The sequence below is a fragment of the Pan paniscus genome, chromosome 6, assembly GCF_029289425.2.
Source record: "Pan paniscus chromosome 6, NHGRI_mPanPan1-v2.0_pri, whole genome shotgun sequence".
Lineage (NCBI taxonomy): Eukaryota > Metazoa > Chordata > Mammalia > Primates > Hominidae > Pan > Pan paniscus.
In genome coordinates, this window is record NC_073255.2 from 150,897,035 (window position 1) to 150,909,592 (window position 12,558).

At 39.1% G+C, this 12,558-nt stretch overlaps 1 protein-coding gene across 17 annotated transcripts in view; it reads left to right on the plus strand.

Annotated features, from left to right (window-relative positions):
* Positions 1-1,065: 1,065 nt before the first annotated feature.
* The window catches only part of FOXP2 (forkhead box P2), a 608,228-nt gene continuing 596,735 nt past the window's right edge, over positions 1,066-12,558 (plus strand). For 16 of the 17 annotated variants that reach the window (XM_034963386.3, XM_063605582.1, XM_034963391.3 and 13 more), the window contains exon 1: positions 1,066-1,460. The gene's annotated coding sequence lies outside the window, so the exon portion shown is untranslated. Of the gene's footprint in view, positions 1,461-2,491; positions 2,677-12,558 lie in introns of those variants that run through there. The other variant, XM_055114451.2, reaches the window with a different exon arrangement.

Below are 12,558 nucleotides of genomic sequence, written 5' to 3' on the forward strand. Positions count from 1 at the left end.
ACACCCGGTGGATAGAAGCCGGGACCCAGGGCTGGCGGCTGGGCCCGTGCATCCCCCACGCGGGCGCCTCGGCTTTGAAGTGCGCGCGGAGCAGGCTCTGACCGTATCTTCTTTCCTTTCTTTCCGGTTACTTTTGCTCCTCTCAGTCACTGATAGGACCCTTCCCGAAAACCTCAGACTCTCTAAGTCCCAGCTTGGCGGCCCCTTCCTTCCAAGCTGCGCCCCGGTGACCTGGGCTGCGCGACCACGAGGAAGCCCGAGAACTCCTTGGCCCAAGTGAGACAGGAACCAGGGCAACAATGAAGAGAAAGACACTCGGCCTCTCTCCACCCCAGGCCGCAGAGGCGCACACCGTGAAAAGAAAGGCCAATCAGCGCTTTAACGCACGCTCGGGTCTCCCTTTCCGACTACCATGTACTTTTAACTCCCTGCCACCGAGGGCTTTGGATCCCTTCGAGGCTTTCTGCACTTCAAGTGGAATCCCCTGTTTCATTTGCCAGCAGCTCCGTCTGCTGAGAGGACGTACTTTGGGGACTGCCAAGAAGCAGCAGACACAACTCGGCTTTGCCAATACAGCATACGGTTTTGTTCTCGCCTCCCTCCCCACCCCCTTCCCTGACTCGCCGTCTGGGGCGAGCTGGAGAAGGCGGAGCAGGAGGTGGGGAGAAGGGTGGGGGTGGGGGAAGATCTGGCGTAGCACAAACAAGTTCTCCAGCGGGTTGTTTACATAGCAGGTGGACCTGACGTCAGCCAGGAGGCTCCGCTGCAAATCCGAACAATAATCTTCCCCGCGTTTCCCCCTCCTTAAATAAGTTAGGGAACGGGGGGAGATAGGTGGACGGGGGAGAAAGGCATCCTAACCAGCTGGTTCCAAACCACTTTTTGTATCAACAACAACAACGACAATAACAACGCAAAGTAAAACAAAACAAACAAGAGGTCCTGCGGTACTTCAGAATCCTCTGCGGCGTCCTGTCCCCCACCCCGCCCCTCCGAGGAGAGTCAGCCCCGCGAGCAGTGTGTGTACAGTTCGCATTGCCAACAACACGCGCGCGCGGCCGGGTGCGCGCGCCTGCCAGCGCACATTCACACACACAGACACACAGACACACACACACACACACACACAGATCCGGGTGGGGGGAGCGGCTGCGCGAGACAGCGCGAGCCTCCGAGAAAGCGCGAGACACGCCGGCGCGTGCAGCTCCGCGGCCGCCGCTTCGCCCTAGCTCTAGCCCCGCGCCACCCGCAGCCCGCCCGCGAACGCCCGCCCCGGTTATTTATGCGGCGGCCGTGTCCGCTGGCTGCGGCTTCCTCGGCCCCCCCCCTCTCCCCGGGCGCGCCCCCCACTCGCGGCAGCAGCTGCCCGGACTCGCGCGTGGGTGTGTTGTTTGGGGGCTTCTGCCTCGCCGCCGCGGGTGCCACCTCCCGGGACGCTGCCCACGGCGTCCCCGGTCGCGGTAAGTTTCTTGGCCCTCACTCTGGCGCGCTGCACCTCCGCACCCCACCCTGTCCCAGCCACCTCCACGCTGGGCCGAGCTGCGACTTTACTCTGCTCCGCGCTCCTCCCGCGGTGGCGACAAAGTTTCGCCCCAAAGGCAGCGCCCTGCTTGCCGGGGCGAGTGTGACATGTGTCAAATTTGGGCTCGGCGTTGGGGTCGCATTCCGGACCCAGCATCACCACTTGTTGTTCTCTTTCATTTTGCTTTGTGATGGGGGGAAAAGGGGTGGAGAGGGGAGATTTGCTGTTGGCTCACGGATGATTTTTAGTTTGGATAATGCAAAATGTTGCTTCGTCCGGAGAGACCTCGGCTGGAGGAGAATGTGTGTCGAAACACCAGATGTGTGTTTGTTTACTCTCTTCTTTTTAATTGTTTGTTGTCCTTTCCCCTTCCTCCCCGCACGCCCACCCTCAACCTCGGGAGGAGCAACAACAGTAAAAACATCTGGCGGTTAGCACACACTTTATTGATCCAACTGCTGACCTTTATTTACTCAGTTGGGCAAGTGCACGCTTCTCGCGTCTAAGTTGGGCACTTCAGCGTTCATCTCAGAAGTACTTCTCCAGGAAGGAGAGAGATAGAAAGGGGACACTCCTGTTTCTGGAGTCAAGAAACTCCTGGGCCCTACTGACGCTTCGGGATAACCGTGCACAGGGATGACTGCTGCCTTGATCGCGTTCCTTTCCCTGTCCACGCGTTAGCACGACCCGCTTCCCCCGGTGTCTGACCTGGTTTTACTGTTATTCCGCTTTAGAGAGGTCGCCTGGCTGTTTGTGGGTGGGTTTGGGGTGAAATCGCACCTCACGGCACTTCGGGGAGGGGACGTGGGAGGAGCGCAGACACCTTTCGGTGATAGGGAGGGCTTCTCACTTGGCTGTTACCTGGAAGTCCACAGTGGCCCCGGCGGGCAGGCGGGCGGGCAGAGCGCGGGTCCGAACGCCCTTCGCGCTCGCGGCGGCGCACGTGCGGCGGCGCCGGCGGCGCGGGCGGGAACCACTGGGTGGCCGCGCGCGCCGCCCGCGCGTTTTCCGCGCGCCTCTGCCCACCGGCGAGGCCGCAACGCGCCCTGACACCCGACCTCAGTGTGGACCCTCACTTGCTGTGGGTGTTGGGGCCTCTCTAGAGCAGGGAGGAAAAGTTACCCTCACTATTCTCAGACTCTGGAATCTCTTAGGTAAGTCTCTTAGGGCACCTGGCGCATGGGGTGACGCTTTGATTAGAAGGAACGTGAGGGGAAGAACGGGTGCAAGTCTGGGGATTGGAAAGCGGAGCCAGTGCGCGTTTTGCACAGGGATGAGTCAAGAGAGTTCGACCTGGCCACCGCTTGGGACGCTCCGCAGAATCCGGAATCCCCAAAGACCTAGACCCATGTGTGTATTTGTTTATTCAGCTTTTTAACCAACAGATTTAAACCACTTAATAGCTGCTATCTGTAAGGCTCCTGTTCCCCCATCTAACCCCCGCCCCACACACATACACACTTTTTTTTTTTCCCCACCACATATTAAAATCCAGTAAGTTTCTTGATCTTGAGGATTATTCCTGGAGTACTCTTCGCTCCCTGGTGGGCAGGCTTTGGCCATGCAAGGTGTGCTAGGTGGCCTGGGTGAGTTCTCAGAGGAGGATGGAGGGGGAAAGGGTACGAAGGACCTGTGGGAGTGTGTAAGGTGTGTGCATATGTAGTCATCGTGGATCAGGAGTGCTTAAAGAGCTACCTCCCAACATGTCCAGAGTCTACTTGGAAGAATACTTAAGTAGTAGCAGGTAAGCCCAAGGGAGAAAGTGACGCCCTGTTGTCAAGCAGCTGAAGTGGACGTTTTCCAACTGGAAGTACTGGGAGAGATTTACTTTTAGAAAACAAAAGTTTGCCTGTAAGGCATATCTTTGCAGGCTCTCCTAACTCAAATAGTTTGTTTAGGCAGCAGCAGAGGCAAGAGAGATGTGTTTAATAGCAAGTCTGTGTTAGAGGTCAAAACTGAAGTAAAGATGAGCTTTCAGTTATTTTCATCTTCAAGTTTGCATTGTGGCATACCTTGGGAAATGTTTTATGTTGTCAAGGGGACTGTTTATCTTTTCTGTCACTATGAGTTATGGATCAGTATATTCCCAGTGTACTGGAATTTTTAAATGTAGTGTTTGTTTAATGTTGTTAAACAAAATTAATTTACAATTTTGATTTATTTGTATCTATATTAAAAGAGTGGGTATAAAATTATATAAACTGTGATCATTAGGGTCATACAATTTCATATCAGTTTTAGAGCTTTTTTAACTTACAATTTTGATTTATTTGTATCTATATTAAAAGAGTGGGTATAAAATTCTATACACTGTGATCATTAGGGCCAAACAATTTCATATCAGCTTTAGAGCTTTTTAAAGGCCCCTTTTCTCTTGCCTGCTTAACTTCTTTCCTTCCTTCTTTCCTTTTATTTTTATTGCCTAACTAGACTCATATTCAGTCGTCAGTCTAGTTAAATGCTTCCTTACGACACACACTATTTCATTGTTATCTAAAATTAAGTGAAATAAATGTTTAATTATGATTAAATATACTAACTTTGAAAGAGGAGACTAGAAACCTGATGAAACATCCCTGTAGGTGAGAAATGACACTCAATTTAAAAAGATCATCTAAAAGTTCACTTTTAAGTACAAAAAAGAATGTTAGGATTTTTAAGGGAATAATTTTTAATTCAACTTAAATATAAGTACAATGAATACTTTATAGTTAGGTTGTTAAAATGTTACCACTATACTTCCGTGTATATTAGAATAAATACAGCAATAAAAGGAAACATAGACATATATTAATTATGAACTATTTATAATGTTAGGAATTGCCTGACTCATATTTTGGGATATTGTTTTTATATAATTTATACTCGGGTGGAAATAGGCCCTTAATTACATTATGATATGAAGAGATTTATGAAATGGTTGTACCTGAATAAGCTGTACTTGGAGTTTCATTTCTTTGCACTTCTTATATTGCAGTGGCTTTGCTTAAAAAAAAATAAGATAAACCTTTGTAATTTTCTAGAAACCTAAAATAGCGAGGAAATAGTTGTATGTGGCACACCATAAAAGTAGAAAAAGGTGAACATTATATGTACAGGTAATCTGTAATGAGAAGTTATATTTCCTTTGTACAAACAATTTCAAACACACAAAACAAGTCTCTTTGCATCGATATTAGAATTATACTTCATGAAAAGTATATTGAAGTATGTGAAAATAACTGCATGGTTTGATTAAGATTCATAGAGCATGTAACAGTATATAGTGAATGTAGCCAGAGAAATTATTTACCATTTTTATTTCAACAGAAGATGTGAAGGATATAAAACTTATTTACATAAAAGGGATTTTATTTGTGACGTTTTTGGATTTCTATCTGGGTCGGCCTCATCACCCTTGTTTTTGTGTCATGTTAAATCAGCTATTAGTTATAACACTGATAGAAAACAAAATGATGAACGTCATGTATTTTCTGCCTCTCTGAATTAAATTTGAAAGAGGCCATTAACTTGTAAGAAGAGAATGAGATTGAGCACACAGGTCTCTAAGAAGTTTTCTCAACATGATTGTTAATAGACAAAATTGTAAGTCAGTTGAATTCAGAAATAGTATCAATTTTATTACAATTGCTGAATATTAATTTTTGGCACATTCAAGCTATTTTTTTCTTGAATTTTGTGATAAATAGTAGTTGTCTTATTCATAAATGAATGGACCCAAAATGTTCTAACCAGTGCCCAAATTTGTACTACTCTTTGATAAAAGAAAGCCTATATCTTAAAATTGGCCTAATAAGAGTTTAATATTAGTACTGATTTCAAAAGCAACTTTATTTATGTAGCCCTTAATTCATAGAGTTCAAATAAATCCAACCCAGAAAGATTCCTCTTTATATTCTTAAAGCTCCTGTAAAGGAAATCCCTGTGCTTGAAACTTTTAAAAAAACATATTCCAGTGCTCATGGTCTGCCAATATTCTAATGCCTAATTCAAATTTTAAATGTTGTAGTTTAGTTTTATTCCTTCCTTAGGTGAAATAAACATTTTCTTAGGTTCAACTATGTATCTCTTAGTGTACTTGGACTGAAAAAGTCCTATCAATTCTATAGTCTTTATTAAGTACAATTATTTACATTCTTGGAACTTTTTTTTTTTCATGAGGCTTAGGTCATTTTCATTGCTTTCTTATGGAGGTATTCTAGACTTTTAGCTTCCTCATTTGATTTTCAGAACTTCAAAGTGGGCCCTGTAACATATTTAACAACTAAGCATAGTTAGAAGGGTTGTCTAAAAATGCCATCACTTTTTTTTAGCCCAGCTTTGGTTATGTGAAAATTTATTATTATTGAATAACAGAAATACTAACATTGTAGGATACTCTTCCCTATAGAATATTGTTTTCTTGCAGATATTCTTGCCTGTAAAATAAATGGGTACTTCCACTTGCTTACTTCCTTCTAAGTATTTTTTATATACTATTTTGCTCTGCTCTGTGTATTTATCCATTCCCTGCCCTAAATTTCCCAGACAAAACAAACAAACAAAAAAGTGCCTAGCCGTGGTGAAATGTAAAGAAATAGTATGACCTAATGAAGAGGTTAGTGGTAGAATACTGAGAAGCTGGAGAGAGTTTTTAGAGAAGATATAGATTTCTTACGTTGCAACACTTTTAGTATTAAAATTATAAAGTAAATTTATGGGTATACAGTGATATATTTTCAGTAGTAATATTCATGAAAGCTAGTTTTTCTTTAAATAGTTGCCTTGGTGATTTGCTGTTTCCTCAAATATGATATTAAGTATTGGCCTAATTATTTTTAGGAGTATAATCTCAATTTTATAATTGGAGTGATTAGGAATTTGTATTTATCTATACAGATATTTGCCTACCAGCCAACTTAACAGAGTATATCTGTGCTCTAAAAGTACACTGACATCACCTCAATTTCATCTTTAATACAACATTATATTTTAATGATTTACAGCTGGATTCACTTTTACTGTTTCATTTTGTAATTGTGAACTTTGTTTACTCTGTCTAAATTGACTTGTATTTTTGTTCATTCTTCCAGTTTGCCAAGTACAATTTGAATGGTTAAATTTACTCAATTTAACTAAATCTATCTAAACTTTTTTAAAAAATACATTTTCTCCGTAAATCATCTATGGGGTTTAGGTTCAACCTTTTGCATTTTTTGATTATTGAAATACACATTCTTGGACCTGTACTCAACTACTGCTTGAATTCAGCTTTGAGGTTGGTTGTACCCTTCTCTCTTCCTACTATCTGCCAAGTATATCTAGAACGTACCTTCCTATTATATTGATAAGTATAATATGTTATACAGAACTGATATCTTCATTTTTTTTCTGCTGTGGCAAATTATTTTCGTTAAGAAGAGTGAATACAATTTAAATGTTGAAAAGCACATTGCTGTGAAGAAAATGAATTCCCAGTGGTTTAAGAGATCTCAGCATTTTTTTAGTTTATTAATGTTCTTCAATTTGCTTTAATTTCTGTCATGAAAGACTTAAAATGTACGTTGTGTTGTTAATGTTGATTTAAAATTTATTTAAGTTTTTAGTGTTTCCTCTTAAAGATTTTTCTAATGGAAGTCTATAAGATTATACCATTAGAATGTCTTAAAGATTTTTTTTCTTTTTTAGCAGATTAAGGAAATTAACTTTGAATTCCCCAAAAAAAGAATGCTACTAGAAATATCTTAAAGATTTTCTGGTATTTAATTTTATTTTTATTTGATGGCATTCTCTGTGAAAGTTTTCTTTATTATTTTAGCTTTGTATCATTTTAATACACACACCCAACGATAGCCATCATTTTGCAACTTTTTCTCAACCTTAAAAAAAAAAACTTTCTTAAAATGTATTTTAGGGGTAGGAAAAAATCAGTGGTAGACATATTTTGGAGAAAGCACTTATAAAATTTCTCACTGGCAGATAGTGAGGAAAAACTTACAGTACACTAATCCAAATATCTTACCATCTTAACATATGTAGACTGTCATAAAATCATCTCATTTTTTTTTTAAAAAAAGATCCCCAACATCTTTAAGAACCATTCCTCACTATTACCTCACCCAAATTTATGTTCCAGGATTTGGTTGATCTATGTCTGTATGCCTGTAGCTAACTCTTCACTTCCTTTTTGTTTTCAATTTTTTTCCTTATGGAGTCTACCTTTAGTTTAGCTAAATGGCAACAAAAAATGATCTTGTTCTATACATATAGTTTGTACAGCCACTGCTACCAATCTGGCCAGATACACCATCATCTCCTACTTGAACTGTGGCAATAACTACTTAGTTGATCCTGCTTCTTCTCCCTCCAGGCACCGCAGTTTATTCTCCACACAGCAGAGTGATCTTTTGAAAATATGTCTGTGTTCCTCTTGTATAAGCCTTCCAAAAGCTTCTTATGTCTCTCAGAATAAAAGAGATGTTACATAAGGTCTTGTTGTTTTTTCTCTCATTTGGCCTACTGTGGACATATAAACCTCCTTGATATTCCTAAAAGCAAGATAAGCTGACTCCTACTCCAGAGCTTTTCTCTGGAATGATCTATCCTCCTGTATCTTCACTAACTTCAGGAGGTCTCTGCTCAAACATATCCTTGTTAGAGAAGCCTTCTCTAACTGTCCAATATAAAGTAACAAATCCTCATGGATCACTCTACCTTAACCATATTTTATTTTTCTTTATGGTACTATCATTAACTGACATTTAGAAAACATGTTTATTTAACATCTTTTCCCCCAATGACATGTAGGTTCCATGGAGCCAGGTATTTTGTTTTGCTTTGGTTTAACTCAATACTTAGAACAGTGCCTGGCACTTGGGAAGAGCCCCATAAGTAAATGTCGAATGAAGGAATGAATGTTTCATAGGAGGCCAAAGAAGTTACTTCCATCTATATCATTGCATAACTTGCTTTGAAATTACTTTTTACTTTTTTTTTTTTATCCTACACCCATTTTATATCATATCACATTGGGAAACACTGTTCGTTACTGGCAAAGTCATGGCCCTCATCTCAGGTGAGTATACTTCAAGTTCCATTTTCTATATCCCATTTAAATATAGATTTAAAAATCTATATTTTAAATTATTGATCTGAGAAACAACATAACACTTAAATTTTGAAAGTTGTGAGTGAATATTTGTGGTTTTGGACAACAAACTTTCAGTAGTTCAGTGCTCTAATATAATAATATTTACCGAAAGTTAAACTGATGGATTTGATCATAACATTCATCATTATACCTTAATATGAATAGAATTAAGTGTATGTAAATATTTCTAATGGGTAAACTATGAATACAGCAAGGACAAGCCAAGTATTTCTGTTATTTTCTATGGGGAAAGATAGAGGGAAATGGGTCAAATCAGGATCTCTTCTGGGATTTATAACCACATTTAGATGACTTTACTTCTTTGCATTGGAAAACATACTGTAAGTTTACAAATTCTGTTTTCTTTCCTTCTTTCAGTATATATACTTAAACAGACCAGATTAAAGATTTATGATTTGATGAAAACTCCAAGTCTTTAAAGTTAAAATCCCACTGTTTAGCTTGCTCAAATTGCTTTTGGATACGAAGTCATGAATAAGTGATACAGCCGTCCATATAACACCACACTAATACACAAATATTTTCATATAAGCATAATGCCCTACAGATCTCCCTCTCACATACTTTGTTCATATTTAAAATTGCACTAACTTGCTCAGAAATTTTATTCTAAACGTCTTGAGAATATGAAAAGGAGGCTATAATATTTTCTGTTGATAATGAAGGAGAATGTCTCCCTTCTTAGCCTACTTCCTTTCTTCCTTTCATTTTTCTCTTTCCTTTTTCCCCTCCACAGACTGAAAATAATTCTGACATACCACTAGTGATATGTGGCCCTTGGGAAACTGAAGCCAGGCGAAGTGGGTTTTATACATAATTACCCCTCTTTTCCTCTTTTAAAAAATTATTTTTACTTTTTTCTTTTGAGACAGAGTCTCGCTCTATTGACCAGGCTGGAGTGCAGTGCTGTGATCACAGCTCATGGTAGCCTCGCCCTCCTGGGCTCAAGTGATCCTCCCACCTCAGCCTCTGCAGTAGTGGGACCACAGGCACACCATCAAGCCTCACTAAATTTTTAAAATTTTATAAAGATGAGGTCTCACTATGTTGTCCAGGTTGGGAAAAAAGAAAAACACAAAACTATTAACTCACACCTTCTACTGCCATTCCCTTGCCCCTTAAATGCCCAGTGTCCTCCATGTTGTGACCTGGCTATTCCAAATCTCAGTGCACTCTCCTTTCCTTGTTGCAAGTAGGAAATTTTACATTAAAGGACATGTATGATGATGATAATGCATATAAGACTGAGAATGAAGATGAATAGTTCTGAAAAGTATCTAGTTATTATCCCACATCGTTAAATAGCCAGCATGGTTTACTATAAAGAGTAACCCATGTTGAGTGCTGGGAGACTTGCATTCTGGTACTATACCTGTCTATAACTATTGCATGATATTGGGTGAGTCATTTCCTCCAAAAGATATTACAGTAGCTTTTAAATTACTTCCAATTAAAACATTTTAAGAAATGCATGGAATCAAATCTAAAGCTATTCGTATAACATGTTTTCTTCCTGCTACCCCATGAACATACACTGAAGAATGAGAGAAGATATTTCCTAAAATAAAAACTATTTAAATAAAGAAAAATGACCACAGTCACTTGGCTAGTGAAGCTCAAAGGGCTGAGTTAAATTTTTAAAGGGTTTTTTTTTCAGCTGTCTTATCCTAATAGGTATCTTAAGATCATTCCCCTCCTTCCCAGTCAGAAATGGACCCTCCCCTTATTTAGACAGAATGGTAAGGCAATGAGAGAAGGTAGAGTGCATGTGGAGTTGATCACATTAGGATTAAGAAACATAAATATCCACCTGGCATTCTTTTCCCTGAAGCTTCTATCATTACCATCCATAAATACTAATTTATTCACAATGTTGTGTTGGTCCTGTGCTCATTTATATATTTAGCTGTTGGTGGCACCAATCGAGAAATCAAGTGGGGAGTGGATAAGCTGTTTGATAAACTTCGTCTTTTTAAAATTAGAGCTCTCCTTTTTAATGGACTTTTTACATGCACAGACATACATTATCCAGTCTATGCATTGTGCTACATTAGAAGGAAACACAACTCCAACTGTAGGAATACTACATATCTTTTCTGTAGTTTGGCTTAATGGGAAGGGCACAGGGGTTTTATACAGTGCACCACATAAGAAGTTTTGACCAAAATCTCTTGAGACATCTTTCTTCTTCCCTTTGGGTCTGCCAAAAAGCATATTTAGAGCTTCATCTAGGTTGTTTTTTCCCTGCTTTGCTTTCCCAGTCCCCATCACATGACATATACATCATGCGACATATACATACTTCATGAAGTGTGCAAAGGCGACTTTCTTTGTCACCATCAGCTCACTATGCAGATTCAGCACAACCAAGGAAAGCCGGGGATAATAATTATGGTAGTTTTTAGCAGTGATGTAAGCTTTCAAATACTCATACATTTCAATACATTTTACATTGTTAAATGTTACAAAGAATGTTTATTCCTATGACTAAAAATGAAATTAACTCAACAGTCTGACTTTGTTATCCCAAATAAAATGGTTTTAAAACGTTATTGTCTTGATCAGTTTATAATATTCCTTTACTTCCAGAAAAGTATGCCTTTAAGTTGCCCTTTTATCCCTTCTAACTTTGCTTCTTTGTAATTTTCAATAACGTCAAGCCATCCCTAATCCTACGTGTCTGATGTTCAAAATATTCTACACACAGTAAAACGGCAGTGCAATTTATTTCTAATTGGTATTAGATTTTTACATCTTTTCTCTTTGATATCTTCCTAATTGTGTCCTGAAAACATCTCATTCCCATTGGGCTGAAATGATGCAGAATTCTAAAATACGAATAAGTATATGCACATGCTTATTCATATTATATTAAAGGAACATCATTATTATAAGGTTTGTTATTTTAAAAACAACTCATTTTTCTGGCGATGTAAGAGCAAAGTTTAAGTGCAGTTGCACAATACTCTAGAATATGGTAATAAAATACAGAATATGTAAGTAATACAAAATTTTAATATTTATCTTCTTATTCCTAGAATTACATTTCTTATGGGAGGATATTTTAAAAATAGAATGTGAATGAGTAGTTTTATGTTTACATGTTAACTATTCATGAAACAGTGGAAATGCTAATTATAAAAAGCAAGTTGTTTATACATTTGACATTTCATTTTAAAATAATACTTTGATTACTATATTGTAGAAATTATGCTGATAATTTTCTCTCAAAACATTTACTTTTATTATGGTTTATTAATGACACAAGCCATATTTTAATTACTCATCTTTATAATTGTTTTAAGCGCTTTCATCATTTTTTAATTAAAGTTTATTTCCATATGGTAAAATTCACCACGTTTTAGTGTACAGTTCTTTATTTTTTGACAAACATATAGCTGTGTAATCACTACCACACTTAATATACAGAATAGTTGTATAATCCTTCAGATTTCTTCATAGGGATTTTATTCAACCCTTCCTCCCACCATCTAGTCCCTGGTAACCACTAATCTGTTTTATGTCTCTATAGTTTCGTCTTTTCAAGTCTGTTATATAAATAGAGTCATAAGGTAGGTAGCTTTTGGAATCATGCATGTGTCACTTAGCGTAATGCATTTGAGATTAATTTATATTGTTGTGTATATCATTTTTGCCCTTGCAAGTATATAGTTGCTTTTTCCTTGGAGCTTAGAATCTTCCTCTTATTTTTCATTCAAGTAAGTTTTTATATAGCCTTAAGTTACATTTAGGCTTATTAGCAGGTGCTTGGCTTATAAACAAAATGAGAGATTTTACTGGTTAATACTTTCTAAGAATTTAATCTTGAGGTCTTCACCATAGTTCTCCACCTTCCATTCCCACTTCCACCCCAGCCTCTCTTTTG